This window comes from Lissotriton vulgaris, chromosome 8 (genome assembly GCF_964263255.1).
Source record: "Lissotriton vulgaris chromosome 8, aLisVul1.2, whole genome shotgun sequence".
Classification (NCBI taxonomy): domain Eukaryota; kingdom Metazoa; phylum Chordata; class Amphibia; order Caudata; family Salamandridae; genus Lissotriton; species Lissotriton vulgaris.
Window position 1 is genome coordinate 425,177,505 of NC_141696.1, and position 25,553 is coordinate 425,203,057.

The 25,553-nt window shown below is 49.6% G+C and overlaps 1 protein-coding gene across 1 annotated transcript in view; it reads left to right on the forward strand.

Annotated features, from left to right (window-relative positions):
- The first annotated feature begins 481 nt into the window (after nucleotides 1–481).
- NIPA2 (NIPA magnesium transporter 2) overlaps nucleotides 482–25,553 on the forward strand; it is a 146,181-nt gene continuing 121,109 nt past the window's right edge. Inside the window, exon 1 of the mRNA XM_086934190.1 lies at nucleotides 482–691. The gene's annotated coding sequence lies outside the window, so the exon portion shown is untranslated. The remainder of the gene's footprint in view (nucleotides 692–25,553) is intronic.

Consider the following 25,553-nt stretch of genomic DNA (forward strand, 5'->3'; position numbering starts at 1 on the left):
GTCACTCATAATCGTTGAATTGTCACTCATAATTACGTTTAAATTATGAAAATGTCACACATGGCAATCTGAAACCTTGGCAGCTATGCTAACTGACCTACGCACCGCCTTAGGTGTGGGGCTGATTGAAATAAACCTTATACTTAATTCCAGCATCCTGACTCTGACTTTGAATTGCTCCACCGCCACCCCGAAATATGTCTCTAGTTGCGCCTCTGTATGCCACTTCAACGGGACCTGCACTCACACAGCAACTACTCTTGAGAAGGAAAGCTTAACTCGGTCACGTACGCGAATGTCCTAGGCAAAACGCCTTTCTCGGTGCCCTGCTTTACCGAAAACATCTACGGATTCATACTGAATTTCTCGCTGCAATGCCGTATTCTGTTTATATTAGGGTAGGGACTCCTGCTGTAACTATACGCATGATGACGCACGCATCTCGGACGTGACGTCCTTTATCACGTGACTTTGACTCGTTGCTAAGGGTCATTCCTCTAATGGGGGCAAGTCACTGTCTGCGCGGAAGTGGCAGAGCCGGGCCCCAGGCTGAGCACAAGGAGCAAGGGTGTGAGGCTGCAGCTGCCGTACTCGGGCCCCATGGAGGAGACGACGGTAGTAGAGGCTCTGGGGTGTAGGACGAGTAGGACCCAGACACGCGGCAGCTCCTGAAGCCCTGCGCCCACGAGAGGTATGGACTGCTCTTGGGAGGAGATGATTCCCAGTGCTCTTGGGAGGGTGGCTGAACGCAGGCACAGAGACAATGACGGGCTCGATAGAGTCATCCACAGCCCCGTGCCACTAAACGTTTAGGGCCCACAGCTTAGGGGTGTTTATTATTCAAACAGATTGGAGGCGAATGTGTAAAGTCAGCAATTTACCTACGTTCGTCGCAGTGGTTTACTCAACTATATAATACGGTGCGACGATTTGGGGTTGACTATTGTCACTGGGAGGCAGGACTGTATGGGCTTTTTCTGAATGTCATAATGTTCTTTAAGTTCTGTACGTGTGTCCAATCATTGATTTTTGTGTGCAAAAGGCGCTTTGGAATAAACTGGGAGCAGATCGCTGAGTTGAACCCGTGTTCGAAGCTAAGTGAGTTAGCTCAGGACGTTGAATATCTGCCGCAATGAACTGGGTGTATCCTGAGGTCATAGGTTCCAATGTCAGTAAGGTGGCTAGGTGGTTTATTGCACCATCTACACTTGCTTGTGTGTAAAATCATAAGGCTGATTTTCCATTTTGAGGGTTTCTGTATAGTGTGCCTCTTGTGTCTTCATTGATTTAAGTCCAGTGAAATTACTTTAGTACAGTTCTATATCTGTTAGATCATCTCCAGCATAAGGGGCTCTACATAGAAAGTACTGTGTGCGGGGAGTCTTTATGAAACCAGGCTACACAGTTGTTTGACAGCATACGTTGCAGTTAGGTCTTCAATGAAACATATATTTTTATATTACACATGTGTATGGGACAGGGAGATGTGGCGATGCCCACAATCCTATACGTTTTGGCCACGTACCTAAATAAGCATTGAAACCAAAGTCTGTGGGTTCCAGTATCAAAATGACTACATTTCAATATGATAATAGTAAAATCTGTTTTTGGTATTGGGAGGTACGACGCTAGAGGCTGTGAATAGTTAACATGCAGCTTATTGCATTACTCCACGTGCAAAAAATTGAATAAGGTGCCTTTATTTTATTTTTAATATAGCGCTAGCTCGACCCGTAGGAATCATAGTGCTTTGCATACACACAGTAAAACAGCAGAAGGACAATACATTACATAGTAGGCCGGCAGTAAGGACGCAAACCACAGCCAAAAATCCAGCATGGGAATAAATATGCAGTGCAGCAGAGGGGGAGAAAGCAAAAAGAAAGGGCGAGAAAACACACAGTCCTTTCACCCACTATCCTTAAAAGTCCAGGGAGAGGGGGAACAACTTGGATGAAGAAGACTAGGGTAGTTGACGTTGGTCATGAAAGTATTTGTTTAGGAGATGGAGTTTCAGGTTCCTTTTGAAACAGTCGAAGGGGGTGTTGCATCTGAGGACTCCAGGGAGAGCGTTCCATATCCTGGGAGCGTTGCCAGAGAACGATCAGTATTGTTTTTTTTTCTTTTTCACTTTCGGAGGAATAAGAAGGAGTGAGTTGGAGCGTCTTAGTGTTCTGGACTGGTTTGCTCTAATCAGTTTGTTGTTTAAGTAGTTGGGGGCAGGAGAGTGAAGGGCTTTGTGTGTGATGCAGGCCAATTTATAGATACATCTCCCTTCATAGGAAGCCAAATTGAGGCAGTTGAGGGCTGGAGTGATGTGTTTAAATCTTTTAACTCCAGATACGAGTCGAGCAAACATGTTCAGCCCTGCTCTTAGAGGGGCTAGGTGAGCTTTCGAAGTCCCTGTAAGGATGGCGTTCTCTTAGTCGATTTTGGAGAGAACTAGGGATTGGACTACTGTCTTGAGGTCATCATGGGGTAGAAAAGGCTTCAGTTTCTTGAGGTGTTTTAGAGAGAAAAGAGCAGTTTTTGCTGAGTTTTTGATGTGGGCCTCCATTGATAAGTTCTTGTCAAGGGTGATGCCTAGAGACTTAACTGAGTTGGATAGGGTAAGGGGGCAGTTTAGGGCAACAAGCTTCTTGAGCCCCTCTTGGATTGGGCGTTGGTTATTTTTTGGAGAGAATAGGATTAGTTCTGTTTTGTCTGGGTTGAGCTTTAAGTGGTTAACGTAGAACCAAGTTTGGATCTCGGTTAGGGTGGTATTGAGGAGTTAGATGTCGCTGGGAGACTTGATCCTGAAATTGATTTTGGTGTCGTCCGCATAAAGGTGGTAATTAACTCCGGCTTTTTTCAATATGATTGTGAGGGCCTCCATGACGAGATTGAAGAGGGACGGGGAGAGGATTGAGTCTTGCGGGAACCCAAGTGTAACTTTAGTTGGTTTTGAGAGACATGAGTTAATTTGAATTTTTTGCGAGCGGTGTTGAAGGAAGGAGGTGAACCATTTTAGTACTGTGCCATTGATGCCGGACCGTATTGACAGGGTCTCCAAAAGGGCTTGATGGTTTACTGTGTTGAATGCCGCAGATAGGTCAATAAGGATGAGTAGGCAGGCAGCTCCTTCGTCTAGGGCCTTGTGAATGTCGTCGGCGACGTTGAGCATAGCTGTTTCCGTGCTACTGCCTTTTCTGAAACCAGATTGAAAGGCATGAAGGAGGTTGAGCTCATTGAGGTACGAGACAGGGATGTCCGCTACCACCGTTATTATTTGCTATAGCTATGGAGCAGTTAGCTGCACGGATACGACAACACCATACAGCTCGAGGAATAGGATTTAGCACGCGTAGTCTCGTGATATCTCTATACGCGGACGACGTAACTCTTTACATTCTTGACCCAGAGGTGAATCTTGATCCAGTGCTGCAGGAGTTTATAAGATTTGGGGGATTTACAGGTATATCTATCAACTGGTCTAAATCCCGCTTACAGATGGCACAAGGGAGGTCTGCTCTGAGTTCCCCCTTAGATGGGAGGCTACTGAAGTTAAATATTTGGGGGTGTGGCTAAGCCGGAATCTCCAGGACATATGGACACTAAACTTTGGTAGGGCTTATTCATGGCTGGAAGGGAAGGTGGCTCTTTGGTCCAGGTTGCCTCCGTCTGTGGCGGGTAAGGTGGCACTCGCAAAGATGGTTATATTGCCTGAATTTCTTTATCTATTTCTGAACGTGCCAGTACCACTTACTAAACACTTTTTTGGGCTGTTGTGTTCACAGCTGCTGTCCTTGGTATGGGCGGGAAGACAGGCCAGGGTGTCCTGGGATCTCCTGACTATTCCCCTAAAACAGGGCTGACTGAGGGCTCCTGATATGCAACTATATGCACTATGTGCGCAAGCTCAGTTCCTTTATTTTTGGGTGCATGAGACCCCATTTCAGCCCCATGTTGCGGTCGAGAGAGATGCAGTGGCTCAGACTCCGCTGGCTGTAGCAGTATATCGCAACGTCAGTCGACCGCAGTAAGATGCTGATACTGCTGGAACGCTATGCTGGGTATGGCGCGAACTGCAGAAACCGGCAGGCATGAAGACGCTATATGCGCAATCAATGGTTTTAGAAAATAATCCCATGTTCGCAATGCATGGTGTTGGTAGGACCCTGACTGCTGCTCTGAAACTGCACACCTTCGTTGACCTTTATCCGGAGGGAACCTTAAGGCCTCCCCCATTAGATACTGAAGAAGATGTGGTGTTGTTTGCTGAAAGATTTTTATATCATCCCATACGCACAGCGTGCCGTGCGATGCATGCAGAGTTCCCTGAAGCTCCCCCGACTGTTACCACTGGAAAATGTACTTAAATCACAGTCGACCAAAAAGCTGATTACGAGACTGTACACTACTATGCAGTCCAATTAGCCAGTGTTGAGACCAAAGTCCATGGGGCTTTGGAATGGTGAACTGAGCCCAAAGATGGCAGAAGAGCAGTGGGGATATTGCTGTAGTCAATTGACGGATTTGTCTCCAAACTACCGCCTACGAATGATTAAATTCAAGTTCTTACATAGCTATTACCAGACACCGGTTAGTTTGCATCGCATGCGGTTGAGGGACGACGCCAGATGTTGGAGGTGTGGGCAGGATCAGGCTAATTTTCTTCGTGGCGTGGGAATGCCTGCACTTACATGCATTCTGGAGTGAGATATTCAGTGCAGTGAATCGGATAATTGGTAGAGATGACCCCCTGTCCCCGCTGCTGGGTATTTTGGGATATGTGTGTGACACAGTTCCCAAAAGGCGTAAATTGCATGCCCTTTTGCTGCTATATGCTCGCAGACTAGTTGCTATACGATGGGGTAGAAAGCGAGTACCAGACTTCAAGGCTTGGCTAATGGATGTGACCTATGGACACACCCAGTTAAAACTCTTTTGGGAACAGATGCCCAAAGGATATATGGGAGCCTTTCTTGGAATGGTCACGGTCGACTGCAGACCAGGAAATACAAGATGCGGGTTGCGAGGAGGGGCAGGCAGGAATGTAATAATGCTCCGTGTGCTAATGTGAGATGAGGCTGTGTTATTTCATGTGTCTGACAGATGGCTTCCCTTCCTCGCTATGTATGTGTAACAGGATGTTTGAGTAGTGATATTCAATGGATTGGATAAGTTGACCTGGGTATTGTACCTCTGATGATGCATATTATACTTGTCATTGAAATGTGCCCTAACATTTGATATGCTGAGATTCTACGATATGGCATCGCAACATGTGCTAGGATACGAAATGCTATGCTATTCTTTGGAATATGTATTTTGTATATGCTATGCCTGGTTACGAGTTGGCACAATGTGCCTTTGTTCTGTGCTATGTTTAACAAGCATTTACAATGCAATGGTTTCGCCTTTTGAAAAGTTTGAGCTATTGGCATTGTAAATGACAACATTTTTATTTATGTGTTTGTTTTGAAAATAAATAAATAAATGGCATTATCATTTACAATGCCAATAGCTTCAGAAAGCTTAAAAAAAGGCAAGAGTGAACGTCGTGCAGGGCCAAAACACAATTATGCTCAACAAACTCCTAAATAATTTGTTGCATGCAAATAATAATAGGAAAACTAAAACCGAATCATGCTGCACACTTACTAAAAAAAAAATCTATATTGGCATTATTAAAACACTAGTTCGATTTCTGAACTCTAAACATTATACATAAACGCAATAACATCAGTGCACCAAAACCTATAAATAAGGCACATAAATCATGTCTTCTACTATAAAGGCCTATGTTTGGGGTAAGAAACTCAAAGTATACATTATACCAAGGGATAAATATTCATCTAGGGCCCTTACTACAAATTTTAGGTAAAATCAAGGGGCATATTGAGCAATGTGGTGTAATTGCATAACTTCGGAAATTTCATAACAGGTGCAACATGAGTTTATCAAAAGTATGTCAGATTATGCCAGCAGAACAAAAATGTTATCTCGGCCTTCTACAAAGCGGCCAGTGACTGTGTGAAGGTGAAACAAAAGAGCTAGATGTACATCGGCTCAAAATCCACTTCAAATATAACAAGCAACACGAAGGAAGCCCTGTGAGTGAGGTTAAAATGAGGGCCTGTGGATCTGGCTATGCAGTGGACGAATTGGGCTAAATTTGGGTATATCTGAGAGCCACGTGAAGGGGCACTAATCACTACTGTTTTGTAGCACAATGCACCCACAGATACAAATATTGTTTCGCACAACATTGGTTCTGTTGCCTTTTAGGCGACATACTTCTAATAATGAGTACATGTAGTGACACTGCTCGCTCCTCAAAGTGCATCCAACAAAAAGCTGCTGGTATAACTCTCATTGGCAATCATTCTTGATTTCTGAAACATAGGAGACTAGGTGGGCCAGCAGAGCGATTCGGGCCTGCAGCCTTCAAGATGCACACAGTAAGGGCCTACAAGTCCCAGCATGCAAGCTTTTCTTGGGTTTGGCTAAAAGGACACACGTGGTATGAGGTCACTCGGCAGCTGTGGCCTTATTGACAACTCATGCCATGCATGCACTGATGTGGGAGGCTCACCTGACCAGAGAAGTAGCTTGTCGTGCGCATCCTCCTGGGAGCTCGAGTTCTGGGCCAGGGCGGTGGAGGTGAGGCCGTATGGCAGGTGGGACCCCAGGCAGGCGTTGTACTTCAAGGCTTCGCAGGAGGCCGTCTTCTTGCACCGGTCAAAGTAGAAAGTCTCGTTGCCAGCTTGGACACCTGCTTGTCGAGGCAGCAGAAGCACCAACGCCCACAGCACCCAGAACCCCCTGCCCAGGACCTGCTCTCTCCTAGAAATTTTGGGGGTCCTCTTCTTCACGTGGGCAGGACCCCGGGGGTCCACAACTGCAAAAGTACAGAGTTTCTGGCTTATCTCAACCAGAAGTACAGCAGACCCCCAACAGTTCACCTTGTTTCCTGCTGGATGGTCTGAGTATCCCCGAAATCCAACGAGGTGTCTCCGGGGCTGGCCCTCCTCGTTTCCCATTAGAGGCTTGAAGAACCCAGCAAGTCCGGCTAGCCCCAGTCGCACCTCCTCGAGACCCGTCCGAGGTCCCGGGGGGACCCCTCCAAATCCTTCTGCCTTCTGGTAACATCACCCTTCTCTCTGGAGCCCAGGGATCCTACCAACCCACCGGGCCCTGTCCGTTCCACCTCACTCACCATAGGACGGTGTAAAGGGAACCCCAAAAGCCGTCTACAGCCTGCGCTGCATCCATCTCGCTACCCATCAGCGGGCCGATTCTCATCCTCGTGCCATCCAATGCTTCGAGGGGGGCGCAATAATCCTCAACAGGCCGGCGTGGGAAATCCGGGAAACCTCGGCCTCTCAGAGAGTCCTCCTGGCCAGGACATCCCCTCCAGTGTAGGATGGGGGCCTCCGGCCATCCCTTCACGCGTAGGATCGCCCCTCCTCCACTTCCAAGCTCAGTGGAACTTCAGGGCCAAACAGAGGTTTCTCTGTGCCATCCTCGCAGGTCCGCCCATAGGCACTTCCACGGAACCAGAAACGGCGTTCAAAAGCCAAGAAACGAGCTCTCGTTTTCCCCCTTCCTTACCACAGCACCCAGACATAATGAAGTAGTCGATGCAACCGGGTCTGGGACGCGACACCTTTGGGTCACCTGTAAAGTAACCTAAACCTGCGTGTAGTAACCTTGAACACAATAATTCCTTCCATACCAATGACTGAGTGCAATTATTTATTAATCGGCAAACATTGCTGATTGGAAGTAGCCGTGTTAAGTCATGCGAGCGCGTGCAAGGTGCCAGTGAGAGCTCCAAAGTGCCAAGCTCGGCAGGATGTGCCCAGGTACAGCGCCTCTTCCATCAATGAGGGCAAAAGGCTCGCGGTGCTACAAGTGAGGCGGGCTATTATTTGGGTGCGTGGCACGGTGTTTGCGTCTGTGGCTGCACAACTGAACAGCTGCGAGGGTGGCCATTTAAATTTAAAAACGGGGTTGGTCTTAAATTTCAGGTGAAAAGCAGTAGTTAAGAAAAATATTTAGGCTGCTGGTAATGCAAAATGGTTAATTTCAGGGCCAAGCAAATTATAGCCCGTGGCGACTTGAGTGAAATGGAGAGGGCCTGGCCCTGCCTGGTTTGTGTCTTGAGGCACAACAGCGCAAAATTGTATCTGCGACACGGGACGACAAAGTAAACACATTAAAAGATAGCAGAAACAACATTTTCTAAAGTAATACAATACATCTACTGGGCTGCCGCATATTCTTAACTTCTGCCGCACTCTCGATATTTTCCATTTTTTTAAAGATGCAGGTTGAAACGGGAGCTCTCGCAAACATAAAGAGAAACCAGCGTGAATTCGGTATACTTTACTCCCATGAAATAAAACACATTTTTTCCATGTTGCTGAAAAGGTAAACGATAGAATGCATACGGAAATGTTAAAGCAAGTGGGGTCGAGTCTCTTCCCCGCCTCCCTCCCGGGGTGCCGTTCTTACCTGCTGGACGGGGGTGTTGGGCCCCAGAAACCTGCTGGAACCGTTTCGGTAGGGTGAGGGGGCCAGGAGCCGGGTCCGGGTGGAGTGCAGCCGCCGCGCTGAGTCTGTGTCCGGGCTCCGGGGGCGGGGAAGGAGGAAGGCGGCCATGAGGAAACAAGCGGGAGGGGGCGGGAAAGGGGGAGGAGAGACGCTGAGGCGGCCATGAGGAAACAAGCGGGAGGGGGCGGGAAAGGGGGAGGAGAGACGCTGACGACGGAAGGCGGGTGCCGGCAATGCCGGACCAGACACGGGGGCGTTCCCGGCGTCGCGTGACGTTGGCAAAAGCCAAAGAATCTCGGGAACGCCCCCGTGTCTGGTCCGGCATTGACGGACGCCTCTCTGTTCCAATGGCTAGCCTCCATTTATGGAGCTAGCCAATGAAGCAGAGAGGCGTGTTCAAGTCACCCATACTAGAAACTACAGATTTCTCTGGAGGAGGAGCCTAACGGCTCCGCCCCCCAGCGAAACCTAAAAAGCAATAACAACAAATACAAAAAAAAGGAGGTTGAACTCATTAATGTGAATATTGAGTTGAAGGAGAACACATTTCCCTAATGTTTTTGCAAGGAATGGGAGGTTAGAGATAGGTCTGAGGTTGTTAAGATCATTAGGATCAGCCCCAGGTTTCTTGAGAATGGGTGTTATTTGTCCTAGTTGAAGGGAGTCTGGGACACAGCCTGAGGTGAGAGGGGTTGATGATTTTTGTCCAGAAAGGGGAGATTGTGTGGTTGAGTTCTTTTATGATTGAGGAAGGGAGGGGGTCCATGGTGTGGGAGGAAGGTTTCAGATTTAAATTATATTGAAGACCGTGTTTACTGACATTAGCTCAAAGTCGGACCAATGCGCATTTGTTTTTGAGCAGGAGGTAGGTCTGATTGTCCTTGTTAAGAGCTCTTTCTGAGTGGTCCAGGGAGTTTGAAGGGGGGCATGTTAAGGTGGATGGGGGGTGAGTTTGTAAGAAGGATTGATCAATTTTAGAGACTTTATTGGTGAAGAAGGTGGCAATTTCTTCACATCGCTCATTGGTGGCTTCGATTTTCTTGAGAGGGAGTGCAGTTAGTTTGGCTTTTAACAATGTTAGAGTTCTCTTGGTCTGTTTTTCACCAGATCTAGTTGGCTGCGGAAAAAAGATGCCTTTTCATTGAAGATGTGTTTTTGTAAGACTGTCGAGCAGATCTAAGATGTGTTAGGTGCATGGATGAGGGGTTTTGTCTCCAAGGCATTTCTGTTTGTCTGAGTTGGCGCCATTCATCATTCAGCTCCACGTTAAACCAGGGATTTGATTTGGTTCTCCTCAGTTGTTTGAATTTGAGAGGAGCTACTTGGTCTAAGACCTCTGCCATTCTTGAGTTGAAGTGAGGTCATCCGCCGTCCATGATGAGGGATGGAGTTGAAGATGGGGAAGAATATTGTCTTCAAGTTTGGATAAAGGTATTTCTTTGATGTTTCTGGTTAAGAGTTTGACAACACTGATAGGTTGGAGGTTGGCAAGAGTGTCAATCTTGAATAGAATGAGGTGGTGGTCGGACCAGTCAATGGGAGAAATCTCTCAAGGAGATCAGATCCTTGTTTGTTATGATCGCATCTAGAGTTGCACCTTTGATGTGAGTTGGTTTATTGCAGAGTTGCTTGAGGTTGTATATTTCCAGAAGGTTGGAAAGGTTTAGGACAGTGGAGTCTTCTGGGTCGTTCCAGTGGATATTGAGGTCACCCAAGAACACATCTTTGGTGTCTGTCAAGGAGAATCGTGTTATGAGGTCTGTTAGTTCTTCTGGGAAGAGGGTACGCTCTCCAGGAGGATGGTAGATAGTGTGAAATTTGATTGGTGGGGTGCCCTTGGTAGTGAGTTCGACGCCTAGGTATTCAAATGAATGGTATACGGCAGGTTTGAGTTTGGTAATTTGTATTACATCTCTGTGCAAGATGGCTAGACTCCCACCAGTTTTGATTGGCCTGTCTTGTCTGGTGAGGTTGTACCTTGGAAGGGTGAGAATGTCAAGAATGGGGGTGGAGTGAGCATTAAGCCACGATTCTGTGAGGAAGGCGATGTCAATTTCTTCAGCGAGAAGAGCTTCAGCAATGTCAGTAGCGTGTTGTACTGCTGATCTGCAGTTTAGGAGCACGCAAGAGAGAGGACGGGGAGCCTTGATGATGGGGGGAGTTAGGTGGATAGAGGTGTATTGAGCAGGGGGTCTAGGCGAGTGGACAGTATTCGCAATTCTATTGGTGCTGATAGTAACAGGGATGTGGACAGGGGCTGACTTCCGGTCCAATGCGAGGTGTGAGTCGTAGAGTTCAACAGGTTTCGGTACTGAAAAGGGTTGGCTATCCCTATTGGTACTGAAGGCCTGGCTCGATGATGGGCTGGAGGGTCGAAGGGTGCGCTGTGGGACTATGTGAGATGTATTGAGTGAAGTAGGAGCACAACACCTCGGGGGAGGGAGCACGGTGGCTTGGCCCTGATGAGAAGGACTTGTTGTAAGTGAAGGGAATCAGCGGCAAGCGAGTGAAGTTTCTGCTCCATTCTGTTCAGTTGCTGTGCTATAGAGCTGAGGGAGTTTAAGGTTTTAGGCAGGTGTCGAGGGTGACTGGGGTCTATGGAGGGAGGATGAGCAGGGGTGAGGGGTTGCATGCAGTCCATGGGAGAGGAGTGATGTTGTAGGCGGGCAGTCGGAATAGTAATGTTCCTATTCGAGGAGTTCGGTGTACGAGAGGAGGGACTGTTGTCCATGACAGGAGGGAGAAAAATTCTGGGACGGATGTCACGGTTCCGGACATTGTCAGCTAGATTGGCGGTGGAGGCAGGTTGTGAATGTGGGAGTGCGACATCAGAGGGGGAGAATGCAGTGGTAGGAGGGGGGAGAGAGACCACAGGATTGGAAATTACGTTTGATAGGGGGGAAGTAAAGGTTGGGGGAATAGTGACAATGTAGGTGGTGAGGTGAGGGTCGGTGGCTTGTATGAGAATGGTTCCAGTTCTGTAAATGGAAATGGTGAGATCCCCTTTGAAGGTCGGGGAGATGGTAGTGGAGATTTTTTCACCATAGGGAATGGTTACTGACTTGGCGGCTTGAAGGTGAAGAGAGAAGCTGATTTTCCATTGAGCCGGGTGATTAGTGTAGAAAATGAAGTTTGTTTTCATGTTGCTGTTGGTCACTAAGTGATAGTTATGTACAATGAGTGTTTCAGGGTGTTGTTTTAGAATCAAACATTTAATTATGCGGTAAGTTAGCTCCAGACACAGCCCAGCTGCCTACATCGACTCGCCGGCAGGGCGTAGACAAGCAGTAATTAAACACGGCATTTGGACCTACAACCCGGAGGGCGGTCCTGCGTAGTAAAAGCCATGAACAGTCCCCACCGGCATAGCAAAGTCCGCAATTTTCATAGAAAAGAACATCAGCCAGAACAAAGAAAGAAAACTAAAAACACCCCCCCACCCCTCCTCCCCTAGACGATTACCCCCCTGGCCCCCCCACCCTCCCCTCCCCACATCAGCCCATGCCCGTGCGTCACACACACCACTCCAGCTCGGTCAGACTCGTCCCCAGAAATTAGGACCCCGGAACAGCCCGAATTGGATCCAGAGGAATAAGCTGTAGGACTTGCAGGTACTTTGGGCAAGTAACTTCTCTGAATTCCTTAGATGGAAGACTCAAAAACGGAGCCCGCAGGGAAGCATACTCAGACCCTCTACCATCCATATTCAAGGAAAGCCGTTCCATCACCAAGACATGCCACAGGCACATCAGCCAGTCACGCACATCCGGGACGTCCGGGGAGCCCCAGCGCGCTAGCAGGACCTGACGTCCAGTCAGCAATCCTAGTGCAATTTGTCGCCCTAGTGCCGTGCGAAGAGGGTAGCAAGCGGGGTGTGGGAGGCCTAGTAGTATATGCTCGGATAGCCTAGGTAGTGTGATCTGGAACGCAGCATCTAGTTAATCAAGAACCGTCTTCCAATATCGTTCTAGCTTAGGGCAGTGCCATAACCAGTGCAGAAGCGTGCCCAACATACCGCACCCTCTCCAGCAAAGACTGGATTTAGCCCTGTCCCAGGATGCAACGCGCGACGGTGTATAATACCAGTAGGTCGTAAGCTTGTAGGCCGACTCCGTACCCGCTATGTTGACTGTTGTGTGATGTGCGCGGTAGAATACCTGCTCCCACTCCTTCTGTGAGAGTGGTCGCCCCAACTCCACCTCCCAACGCACTTGCGCCTTTGTGCGGCCCCGCTGTGGATCACGTAGGATCATGGCATATAGTTCAGAGATAAGGCTCCGGTCATTCTTCTTACGTAGGAGCCATTGCTCGAAGGCTGTGAGGGAGCGCGACATCAAGACCACATTGGCCGGGCGTGACACCCAGTGAGTTACTTGCGCATAGGCAAAGCTATCCGACACATCCGTTAGGGAATGTTCAGTCCGTAGCTCCGTGAAGTGGACAAGCCCCTCTAGATCAAAAAGCATACCCACCCTCTTACAATCCTTCTCTTGCCAGCGATGAAAGACCGGGGAAGCAAGGTCAGGGGGGAAGGCAGGATTGTCCACAATCGGTGTCATGGGTGAGGGGAAGGTAGTCCAACCCTTTCGGATTGCCAGTTGATCTCATGCCTTAAATGTTGGTGACTTCACTGGCGAGAAGTATAGTCGCCATGCCCTATCCTTGCGAGGCAACCAGAGTTCCCGCCAAATGTTGCAACCCGCCACTGTCTGGTCCATGAATAACCAATGTTTACTCGATTCCGGCCTATTCCATTCGACCACGAAGCGTAGACAGGCAGCCTGAAAGTAGGCCGTAAGATGAGGGAAACACAAACCGCCAGTGGCTTTAGGGAGTGTGGTCGCCGAGAAGGGCGCATGGGGCCGCTTGTTGTCCCAGAAGAATCTATTCAACAAGCCCTGGAGTTTTTTCAGAGCCCCCCTCGGCGGTGTAAGAGGTAGCATTTGAAAGACGTACAGTATTCTGGGCAGAAGAGTCATTTTGATAGCCGCTAACCTGCCAAACCACGACAGGTTGAGGCGCGACCATGCGGAGATAGATTTGGTAGTTTGTTCCACCAGGTTAGCATAATTCAGGGAAAGCGTCCGGGGTACGGTCGACGCAAGGCGGATGCCCAGGTACGTGATGTCCGATTGTGTCCAGCGGAAGTCAAAATCCCGCTGCAGGTCAGCGACCTCCTCCGGCGGGATCGAAATATTAAGAATTTCAAATTTAGTGAAGTTGACCGTAAAACCGGCCGCGGCATGGAAAGCCCGAATCTCCGCAGAGAGGCAGTGCAGAGAAGCAGCAGGGTTCTGTAACGCTAGAATAACATCGTCAGCGTACAGGCTTATTTTATGCTAGTCGGCTCCGAATCGAATGCCCGCAATGTCGGGATGGGATCTGACACGTTGAGCAGAAGGGCTCCATATGAAACACAAACAGGAGCGGCGAGAGGGGGCACAGAGGAGCCCTCCTCTGTGTACAAGGATTGGTAGAAATGGCGGAAGGTAGCTGCGATCTCAGTGGTACGTGACACAGATTGGTGGTCCCGGATGGTGGCAATGGCCCGTGACTGGCCCTGGGCCCGCAAGCGGTGCGCGAGCATTTTACCCCTCTTGTCTCCACTCATGTAAAACTTATGGCGCAGGCGCAACAACGCGTATTCTGCCCTATCGAGATCCAGGTGTTTCAACATGCGCCTCTTAGTTTCGAGCTCTCTCCAAACCCTGCGGGCCCCGGTACGTTTGTGTATAGTCTCCAAGCCCCGAACCTCCTTCTCCAGCTCCCCCCTCTTATCTCTTCGAAGCTTGGAGTATGTGGCTGCCAAAGCAATAAAATCACCCCTAACCACCAGCTTCAGCGCCTCCCAAACAGATTCAATCCCCGTTTCTCCGACGGGGTTCTCGGTGAAGTAGTGCGTGATAGTGTCCCTGACCTTACCTACAACAGTGTCTGCGCGAAGCATGGAGTCGCGTAACCGCCAGCCAGCTGAGGGGGTGCGTGCGCCGCATAGAGTGAAAATGACCGACCGGGGCACATGGTCTGAGAGGGATCGGGAGCAATATCCGCTTCGTGAAGGTGGGGCAACAGGGCGGAGGAGGCCAGAAAGTGGTCAAGGCCCGCATATGTCTGGTGTGCAGCAGAATAATATGTATAGTCGCGCTCCTGGGGGTGTTGCAGCCGCCACACATCATGCAAACCACCGTCCGCCAACCACTGCTTCCCCTCTACTGACCAGGACCCTGAGCTGTGCAATCTATTTGCCGACCTATCGCTAGTCTCATCCATTACAAGGTTAAAGTCCCCCCCCCTTACCAAGAGGAAAGCGTCAGGGGAAGCAAGGACCTGGGCCAAAGCTGTGCGCAGAAAGGACTCCTGTTGCGTGCTTGGTGCGTACATGGACCCAACGGTAAAGATTGTGTACCCCCACTGCACCCGCACCGCCAGGAACCTCTCCCGTATATCCACCAGGTGAGCCAAGACCTTACAGTGCATCCGGGAGCTAAAGAGGAGGGCAACTCCATTTTTCTTGGCCGGGCCCGACGACCACAATTGAAGGGGGAATCTTTTATCTCGCATTCGACGCTCGTCCTTGTGCAGGAGGTGCGTCTCCTCTAGGAGGCAGACATCACCCCCAGACTGTTCAAGTAGGGATAGGACGGCAGAGCGTTTCACTGGATTGTTTAGTCCCCGGACATTAAGGCTCACCACTTTCAACTCCCTAGCCATCCCAGTCAAACTTGATCTGCATCGCAAGTGCCCCAGGGCAAATCCAGGGCCGAGCATGGCTCCCGTGAGCAATCAGAACACACATCCATCAGCATGAAGGAAAGGAGCAGAAATGCACACATATGCACAAGCGGCAAAGGTCTGATGCGGAGTCCCCCCCTGCACTCACTCCCCCTCCCCCTCCCCCAGTACACACACTGAACCCCCCCATAACGGAACCAAATTAAAGTGGAAAAAGACAAAGTGAAGTACGCATGCCCGTAGTACAGGCCACATAGGCAAGGGAAATAGGTACCAATCCACAGTCTTCCTCTTCCCGGTACGGGACTCACTCAACCAACAGTACATATCAAAGTACCTTCAGGGGATGTCCCCCCTCCGACGCCATCTGTTTACCCTCTCAGGCCTCACGGCACCTCGGAGACATCATCCGGGGCAGCCTCCGTAACCAGAGCCACAGAGGCTACAGCTGCACCCCTCCCCTGGAGACGTGCTGAGTTATCAGGACCCTTCTTGGGAGCAGAGCGGCCCACCTTCTGCCACTCTGTCGAACGTCGTCGTCGCCTGTGAGTGTCGCTATCGCCCGTTGACTCCGCTTCTGTGTGTTCGATACCCAGGAGGTCCATGGCTACTGAGAGCGAGCGCACCTGAACCAGTTTATTTTGCGAGCGAAAAATGAGTCGGAAAGGATGACCCCACATGTATGCGACGTTGCGATCTCGCAGGAACGAAGTGACTGGCTTGAAGTCCCTGCGCTTCTGCAGTGTAGAAGCTGCCAAGTCCTGGTAGAGTACTGGACTTTGCCCACGGAATTGCAGAGGGACGACATCGCGCGCCATCTTGAGAATACGCTCCCTAAATTGAAAATCATGCACCCAGACGAGGATGTCCGGAGGTGGTGCCTTCGATCCCTTGGGTAGGCCCACACGGTGCACTCTGTCCATTCGAATGTCTGTGACCTCCTCGTCTTGCAGGATCTGCTTAAAGAGGGCCTCGACGTACTCGCGGAGATCCGTCCCCTCACCCTTCCATGGCACCGCCCTGATCCGGATAGTGTTGCGGCGGGAACGGTTCTCCAAATCCTCGTGTGTGCCTGTAGGTCGAGGTTCTGCTCAGTAAGCCTAATAACGTCCTGCTGAAGCCGATATATGTCGCTCCAGGTCATGTTCTTCCAATGTGGCCACACGTTCCCCTACTTCGTCCACGTCTCTCCGGACCTCCCTCAAGTCCACGGCTAGCTGGCTGCGCAGCCCTGCAATGTCCTCTTTGATTGAAAAGCTCCAGCATAAAGACCTGGGTCGCAGGCTCCTCCGCCTGACTCCGGCCCGGGGACTTGTCAGCCACTGGGGACACGGCCTGCCCTGAGCTCTTCGGTACCCCGTCCTTGCCTGGTTTTTCTTTCTTCATCCTGGCAGCAGCCATAGTCTACCACAGTGCGCCTCCTTCCCACAGCACGCCCCTGAGGCTGGCAAGGCCACTGCACCGCTCACACGTCCGGACCAGGCGTCCACGTGCTCAACTAGGCCCCACGTCGGTCACATGTGCTTTACTCCAGGCTGAGGCCCAGAAGTCCAATCCTACATGGCCGGGGGGTAATACAGGCAGTCCCCCACAGGGAAGAGGCAGCTCGCAGATCCAGTCGCCACCCGGTCAGGGAATGGACAGCGCCAGGACGCAGGGCGACACGGCGCAGGATGGGGGCACAGCGCGCCTAGGGCGGGACACCATGCAGGGCGGACTGTATCGTCGATCACCAAGGCAAAGTCCCACTAGGCCGCAACTCGCTCCAGATGGGCCCCGCTATCGCCATGCGGCGGGCAGAACGCTCACTCACTTCCCTGGGCTATGCCAGCGGGCTGCAGGCAATCCGGGGCTCCCGCCCTGATATCTCGAGGCTCCCGCTCGGTTGTTTCGGGGGCTCCCCCACTCCCCCGGCCCCAGGTCCACGAGCTATAGGCCCTCTACCGCTCTCCCAGGGCCCACCGACGTCGACTGCAGTTATCGGGCTCCAGTAGGTGGCTCAGCCGGGTCTCCGCTCACCTCACTCGGCGCCCGATCCAGGCGCCTCACAGCGGTGATTTCCAGGCTTCTCCGTTGTCCCGTTACTCGGAGTCCCAACCAGACGTGCGAGGAACGCCGGGGTTCCGCCTTCGCCCTTTCTCACCCGGCAGCTTCTCCTCCGCTCCGCTGCCCACATTCCGCATACTCTCGCAGCCAGAGCTCAATCCAGCGCCCGGATCTCGGCGCGTTTTAGGCCTCCCCTTTCGTCCCGTCGAGTTGCGGCTCCGGCGGGCGAAACAGGACCCCCAGCTGGTTCGCCGCTGCAGCAGGGTGTCGGGAGGGCAGCAATCCCCGCTGGAGATGGGTCCCAAGAGGGTGCAGGGCAAAGCTTTAGGACTCGTGGCGCCGGAGGGATTCGGATACACGTCCTACTCCGCCGCCATTTTGGCCACGCCCCTTCAGGGTGTTGTTTTAGAATGCTGTGCTTGAAGTTCTTTTTTGCATTAATGGTCATTTTGTTAGGGTAATGTACCAAGAGTTGGGTCCATAACGCACGAGATTAGAGTTCCGGGTGGGGTTAGATGGGCGCATGATTGAATGATAAGAATGTTGAGACGCAAATAGCAATCAAGCAGTAGGCTGGGCGCACTAGGAGCCATGGAGGTAGGGTGGAGGAGAGCACTCTAGGGATTAAGAGATTTACATATACAATAGAGTACCAGTATGCAAAGTAGAGGGTCAGCGAAAAGCTTGCAGGTTATGTTCGAAAAAACGAACGCACATCATCCAACAAAATCAAAAATTATACATTAAAATGATTTTAAAACAATAGAAATAAAAATATAAAATATACAGACATTATGGGTCTTTTGAGTTTACAGATAGTGTTCAGGAATGTCAGCTTGTGCATTATCATCAGTGAACAGGCTCCATTTTAAAGGCAGCCAGGGTAAATGTAGTCCTGTTTCACTGTTTATTAACAGTGTTGAGGAGAGGCACAGCTTTAAATGGTTCAAGCAAGCGCCATTTTAAAGTCGGGCGTCAAGCATAGTGGGTCACCGAAGATTCTTATGCAAAGCAGGGCCTTGTTTGCAGGCAATTCGGCTCAGAAACATTGCGTACACAGCTGCAACACAGTAGCCGACCCACTTGTGTATCAGACCCAAATCAGCAGTGTGTGCGGTTACAAAGTAGATTGGGAGTCAAAGGCTACTGCCCTCACTAGTGGGGGTCTCAGCGCAGAGCGGCAAAGAGCACCCACTAGTACGCAAATGTGCTGATGAAGTCCTGAGCGCATGCAGACTTCAGAATGTATCCTGGGGCAGTGCGGTCTTCAGACCGGGTCCGGGTGCTCGCGAGCATGTTCGCCGTGCCGAAGTGAAAAAAATCAGGCCCGTGGAAAGCACCTAGAAGCGGCCTCACATAAATGCGGGGAAGTTGGGCAAGGTGTCTGAAACCCGGGCGCCGTCGGTGAAGTGATGACCAAAGCTTCACCTGGCACTCCAACCCACGATTATGTCGCAAGGCTGGGGGACCCAGACCTCCGACTCTTTCTGAGGGCTGGTGATTTCCTCCTTGAGCTCCACAACAAGGGTCTTGGGCTAGCCCCTCTACCCGCAACCAGCGCTGCGCCGAGGGCCCCGGTGGAATAAAGCGGAAGCACCCGCCTTACTCCGACAACGGATCCATCGGTGCCTGGGGAGACGAGGTCGCCACCTCTCTGGATGCCTCCCTGGTGTCTCCGCCTTCAACGGACACGGATTTGTCCTCCTCGGACTCCCCCCGGTTGAGTGTGCCCGCACTGAAGAGGTGGGCACGTCGCAGTCAGCGATGCATCAGCTGGAGTCATCCGGTTGCTTCCCTAGATGTCTCCGTCTTCAACAGACACGGATGTGTCCTTCTAGGGCTCCCGGGGGAGAGTGTGCCCGTACTGCAGTGGCGGGCCCGTCTGGGTCAAAGAGGCAGCAGCTTGAGTCATCCCCCAGCCACAACGCCGCTCCAGCCCAGTGCAGCTCAGCCCTCAAACGACTCCGCAGGGGCGAGCGAGTCCGCCCATCGGATGCGATATACTTCATGGTCACCACGTCCGGAGCGGTCTCTTCCTGACCAGCCGATCGAAGCTGTGGCCCTCCGTGAGTCCGATGCAGCGTGGCCTTTCGGCAGTCCCCACTACAGGTAAGTTGCTCCAAAGTAGGGACTTGTGTTTGTAGCAGGTCCCATAATGTTAATGTTTGTTGATGCAGGTTGGATGGCTGGGTTATCTGGGGATATTCACCGATTTGGTGATCCCAAATACCCGGAGCTCCAGGACGGAACTCCTACCTGGCAGCCATCTTGGGATAATCCTTGGGATAACATTTAAGCTAGCGCCAAAATAATTTTTCAAAAGGAAAACATAGGTGAAATGCATGCACATGGTCAGGTAATTGGTGTCTGGAAGTCAAATTTCTTGCTAAAGAGGGACTGCTGCGAGGTACTAACAGATATATTATATAACGTTATGCTTATGAATGACTTCCACCTATAAACACAAAGCACTGTGATAAATATTGTGTACTATTTTTGCTCTTCCTCTCCACCAACCTGCATCTTCCACAAAAGCATACTCTTGAACACGGGTACCAGTGGTATTTGTCCTGCACCCTCTTTCCATCACAGCAAAGACGTGGGGATTTGTCAGTTGGCCACCAAGCAACTGGTTAAAATAAATGAAAACGTCTGTTTGTTAAAGGTCCCAAGATGGCAGCTGGGCCGGCTACTCTGTCTTGAACAGCCATCCTCCGCAGAGCCTGGACAGTGAACGTCCAGCATAGTTGTCCATCCCTCCTGATCCGGCAGACAGGCGATACGCCTGTGTGGCCCTTGGAGACTGCCCTGTCCTCGGTCCTAGGGCTGCCGGTGGGGATAGCGGGCCCCTTGTAGGTTCAAAGCGCTGAAACACACTTTCCCCGATGATGACTGCATTCCCGCATTGCAGCCCTGAACCACCTCCCATGCGGGCCCACAAAATCTATAACTCTACCAGCCTTTTCCCCAGAGTGGGGCACGGTAAAGGGAATCAGTGGGGCGCACGATGGTCACCCTGCGCCACTAGCATGGACTCTTAGAGCCTGGGCCCTATATGGACTCTACACCATGAGCACCTAAATCCCAACTGCTGCTGGCCTCAGTATGGCGCATTGTAAAGTAGCTCCGAAGAGCGGATTGAGCCTGTTATGCTCTACAGCACAGACTCCCTGGGCCCGATCCCGGCTCCACGACTGTCCTGGCTGCCAAAGTGTCTCCACTGGTGCTGAGACTCCCATCCTGGCGGTGACGCTCTATCTCTGGATCCGTCCGCCGGTGTAATGGGGACTTGCCCCGCTATCTTCATCAAACTCCTGTGGCTCTATTCACAGTTCCAGAGTGACCTGAGGCTGTGGAGGAACAGTGGGAGCCGATCTCCTGAGGGGTAGCCGCGCCGCAAGTGCTCTCTTCCTGTGACTTCACACACTCTCCTTGTGCTGGAGGCTTACCCAGTCTTACTAGACCACAAATTTGCAGGTCGGTTCCTACACACAGTCGCTGAGATCCCAGGATGGCGTTTGACCTTACAAATTCACCCTTATCGTTGCAATCATATACCCTCCCAACGAACAACAAGAAACTTTCCTTCAGCAGGGCACTCGCTCTTGGGTATTGTCGTCATCATTCACACACCCTTTGATAGAGGGGCTACAACTTGATTTTACACACTATCTTGGACCGATCAGTCAAAAGGATGGGGCAGACGGTGCTTTCTATGCAAGGGGACTACGGTGACTAACAGACGACGTGGGCTTGATGGATGCTTGGAGGACACTGAACCCCTTCATCACCGACTTCACTCCCTACTCTGCTACGCGGCAATCTTATGCACAGTTGGACTACTTCCTGGTTTCCTCCTTTCTATAACCTTATGTTCTGCCCTTTCAGATCATTCCCTTATCACTATCTCCCTCAAGCTCCCAAACTGCCACTCCTTACCAGAATGTTGTGGCTTAACAATGCCATACTACAACAGCAATTGATGCGAGCCAAGATATGGGAACAATTTGGCTTTTTCCTCCAAACCAATGATACGCCAAACGTCTCCCCCTCCCTACTGTGGGAGACCATCGGATCAGTCCTCTGGAGTTCCATCATTGTCATCTCTGCAAGGTTCAGCACCCTCCATCAAGACAAGCACTTGGAGCTTGAACCTACTGCAGGATCTGGAAGTCTATTCTAAACAATCCAGGGTGGGCTCGGTTTGGAAGCAATTGCTTTCAGCCTGCAAGGAGCTGAAAAGCTTTTGACCATGACAAAGCTGAATATTCATTGTTGCAAAAGTACTATGCTGGTGGCAAGGAAGCCGCATGTCTTTTCGCATTCAAATTCCGGCCTAAGTGCCACAGGAACATGTGAATGGGATTCTTAGGCAGAGCGGGACGAAGGCCCAGGCAAAAGAGGTCATTGCCCAAGAATTTGTGCATTTCTACGAGAATCGTCACTCCTGCAGGCTGACCACTATAGCTCAGTACCTCTCTGAGACACCCATTACACATTTCCCTTTCCAGGATGCCGCTCACCTTGACAATGACATCAAGCTGGCAGAAATTCTCTCCTGTATATCTCGCCTAATGGTCGTGACATCACTGGGCCCAGATGGTTTCACCCCGGTCTTCTACAAGACTTTCTACCCACAGTTGGCCCTACTTCTTCTCTGCCTGCTTAATTCTGTTGGTGACTTTGGCCTTTTACCACCCACCATGTGTGACACAGTTATCTTAGTGATCCCTAAGCCAGGGGAGGACCTGGGCCCATGCTCCTCCTACAGGCCTATTTCCCTGAATATTGATGCCAAGCTGTTCATCTGGTCGACTGATCCCATATATACCGGGACTGGTGGACCCTAATCAGACGGGCTTCATTTCCGAGAGGGACTGTAGCGATCACACCAAACTCATCTTAAACATTATTGATAAGGCCTCCTACTCCTGCAAGTCTGCGCTACTGGTCTCTCTCAACCCAGATAAGGTGTTTGATACAGTACACTGGCTCTTCCTGCAAGCAACATTAGAAAAATTTGGTCTAGGTCCTCGATTTTGCAGATGGCTATGAAGAGGTTATATCTGCCCATAAGCCTGCGTACGGGTTAATGGCTTTCTTTTGCAACCCTTTTAGGCCCTGGGGCACAAGGCTGAGATGCCCTCTATTGCCCCTCCTTTTCGCTCTATACATGGAACCATTTGCTGAAAGAATCTGAGTGAATCAGCGAATTGCTTGGATCACAGTGGGAGGGCGGGGATCACAAACTCGGCCTCTGCACAGATGATGTTTTGGTCCCCTTATCGGATTAGCTAACCCCAGTCCTGGCCCTTCCACACGCATTCTGCCTCTCCAGGAACACTTCAGGCTTTAAAATCAATGTTCAGAAATCCCGGATACTTAAGTCCTCCAGGCCAATGACTGCCTCACTTTTCAGGGTATGTGTCCGCTTACGTGGGTGCCCCATACTGTCCGTTTCCTTGGGCCTCATGCTGTGCTCCTTATTATCTAAAACAGCGAAGCGTAACTATAAAATGCTGGTAGCACCAGTAAGCTTTGACCTACAGACTTTGAGCACCAGGGGCCTCTCCCTGCTGGGCCACCTGGCGGCAATAAAAATTACTCTTTTGCCCAAAATTCTTTGTGTCATGCCGACCCTTCCAACTCAGACTCCACCCCTTCTCCTTTCCAAATTGAAATGCATGATCAAGTCTTTCATATGGGAGGGCACAACACCGCGAATAGGCCGGAGCCGAGCCTACCTCCCACAGGCAGATGGTGGTCTTGGCATACCACACCTTGCTGCTTACGATCTTGCCGCCCAGTTGTTACATGCTGGAGTGACACAGGTCTGCCTCTGAAGAACATTGTTCTTTGATATACAAGGCGATTGCTGGAATGCACTTATGGAAAGTTTCTTGCATGAGATGTCACTGAAGAACTAAAATGGGCAAGATGAGTCCATGAGGAAATAATCCAGTTCTTCCCGTAGTGGGCGGGCTTTTGCTGCATAAGCAAGTACCAATAGAACCCATAGTGTGAATTTCAGGGACCAAGAATGCCACTTCTTGGGGCTAACTATATCTAAATGGAATTCGAAAGCTAAGCACGAGTTCACTACCATGTATTTTAACAGTTGAGGCAGAATGTAGTCCATGTAAATCAGATGTCACATGATTTGGGATCTCGGAATGCTTACCTAAAGCATTGGCACGCACAAAATGTTTGAATGTGTTCTATCCGGATTAGCACGTTGGCTGTATTAATTTGTAAATTAATAAAGTTCAATAAAAAAAGTATTTAGACAATAGGGGTCATCTTAATTGTTACCATGAGTTTTCTCTGGTTCTACTTGCGAGGGACATTGCTTGGGAGAGGAGTTATGTGCATTATACTGACTGAGGCTACTCCAGCAGTTCTCACATCGGATCTTCTTTAGTGTTTGCTTCGTATGTGCCATTCATTTGCAATTGCTTAAATCTTTAATGCATATCCTATCATATTGTTTGGCTGTCGGTATCCTAATCCTAAATTTGGCATTAGCAGCATTGATGGTGAGACTTGTGTTACTGCAATAATAGTTTGAAGCATTTGAATACATAGGCGGTACATTGCAACTTCGGTGAAGAAAAATAATAATACTTTTGTCTGTAAAGAGGATACTGCATTGTACACAGAAAGCAGTTTGTGTGTGTGTGTGTGTATATATGTGTGTGTGTATATATATATATATATATATATATATATATATATATATATATATATACATATCTTTTTGAAAAGTTTTAATTTTTTTTTTTTTTTTTTTTTACTTCAGCAGGTAGTTTTTAATGTTTTTGTCACTTGAATGCAAACGGCCACTACAATTTAATAACTCCACTACCACCACGACAGTTGTACATGCCAGTGCAAGCTTTTACAAGTGAAAGCCAAACCTAATGGTTTTGTCAATTAAAGGGGTCCCTTTAATTGGCCGGATTTGGATTACAGTCCGCACCTGTTAATTATAGTTCTCTGAAGCCGCTCTCTGGTAAACGGCCGTTGTGCTCTATTAAGTTGTTTTCTTTAGTCTTCTTCGGCACTTTCTGGTATACTTGTCAGTAGCTTTCACTATTTTATACCTCTTTGAATTTCTCTGAAGATTACCATCATACATACCTATTTATAGATATTGCTGCTATTTTATATCTGGAAATTGAATGGTTGCTTCTCTCTTGAGCCCGATTCTGTAAATGCTGAAAAGTCATAAATTGGCTCTTTCTGCATTATTCCTTTGTTGGAGTTCATTTGTGACTTCTATGACATTCTCAAAACTTTCTAGGAGTGCCCCCGGAAAAAATTCCAGTCATAATTTTCAGTATTCGCATATGTAAAATGTCGGCACCTAGATCGAACATCCTATGGAAATCTGACGCAAATGCACATTTAACTACTTGTTTCTCAGTGGAACAACCGTTGCCACACACCCATTGCGTAGAGGGGAGTTAGCATTCTCACTCTGAAAAAAACCTCTTATCCTGCTCTTGGCTGAAGTACGTCTCTTGACTGGAGTATTGTTACAGTGATTGCCGGTTAGGAATCTACCTGCACGGCTCATGTAAATATGCACAATTGTATTAACGTGTGGGGTTCCCCTTATTTCACTGGCATGAGTGTTCCTCAACGGCCAACAAACGATGAAATAACCCTTATCTTGCAGGAATAGGACACATACTGCAGTGTTTATAAACCAGAATCGCAAATTCTGTTTTCGATGGTAAAATCCAACCAGGGATTCTGTGAATCTGGAGCTGGAATTTGACCTTGCAAATGCTTATATTTTCATGCGTGTTTGGTCTTTGGCTTTTAAATAACTTTTGAATCTGGCCCACGATTAGCAAGTATTTTCTGTTGGACACATATAAAGTCTTGGTCATTGGTTTTTTGCTTTCGTTTCCACAAAAGGACAGTAATGGCCGGATGAAGCGAGGTCAGTGATTCTTTGCTGGCAGTTAAACTGTAAGCCCTGAAGGCAGAAATGTACTTAGTTTATCTCCTTGGCGTCCCGCCTCTGTCACACTTTAAAATCAACGTGCCTTGGGGGCCTGCTAAAGCAGCGAACGTGTTTGTGCTGGAACTGATAGTTTTGTGAACCGTCTCATCTCGCCCCTTTCAGCCCCTTCAATGTCAGGCTCTAGAGTTTAAGTACTGGCCTTTTTTTTTCTTCCTCTATGAGAAATTGCTACCAATTGGTGGAAACTCCCTTGGGAAAG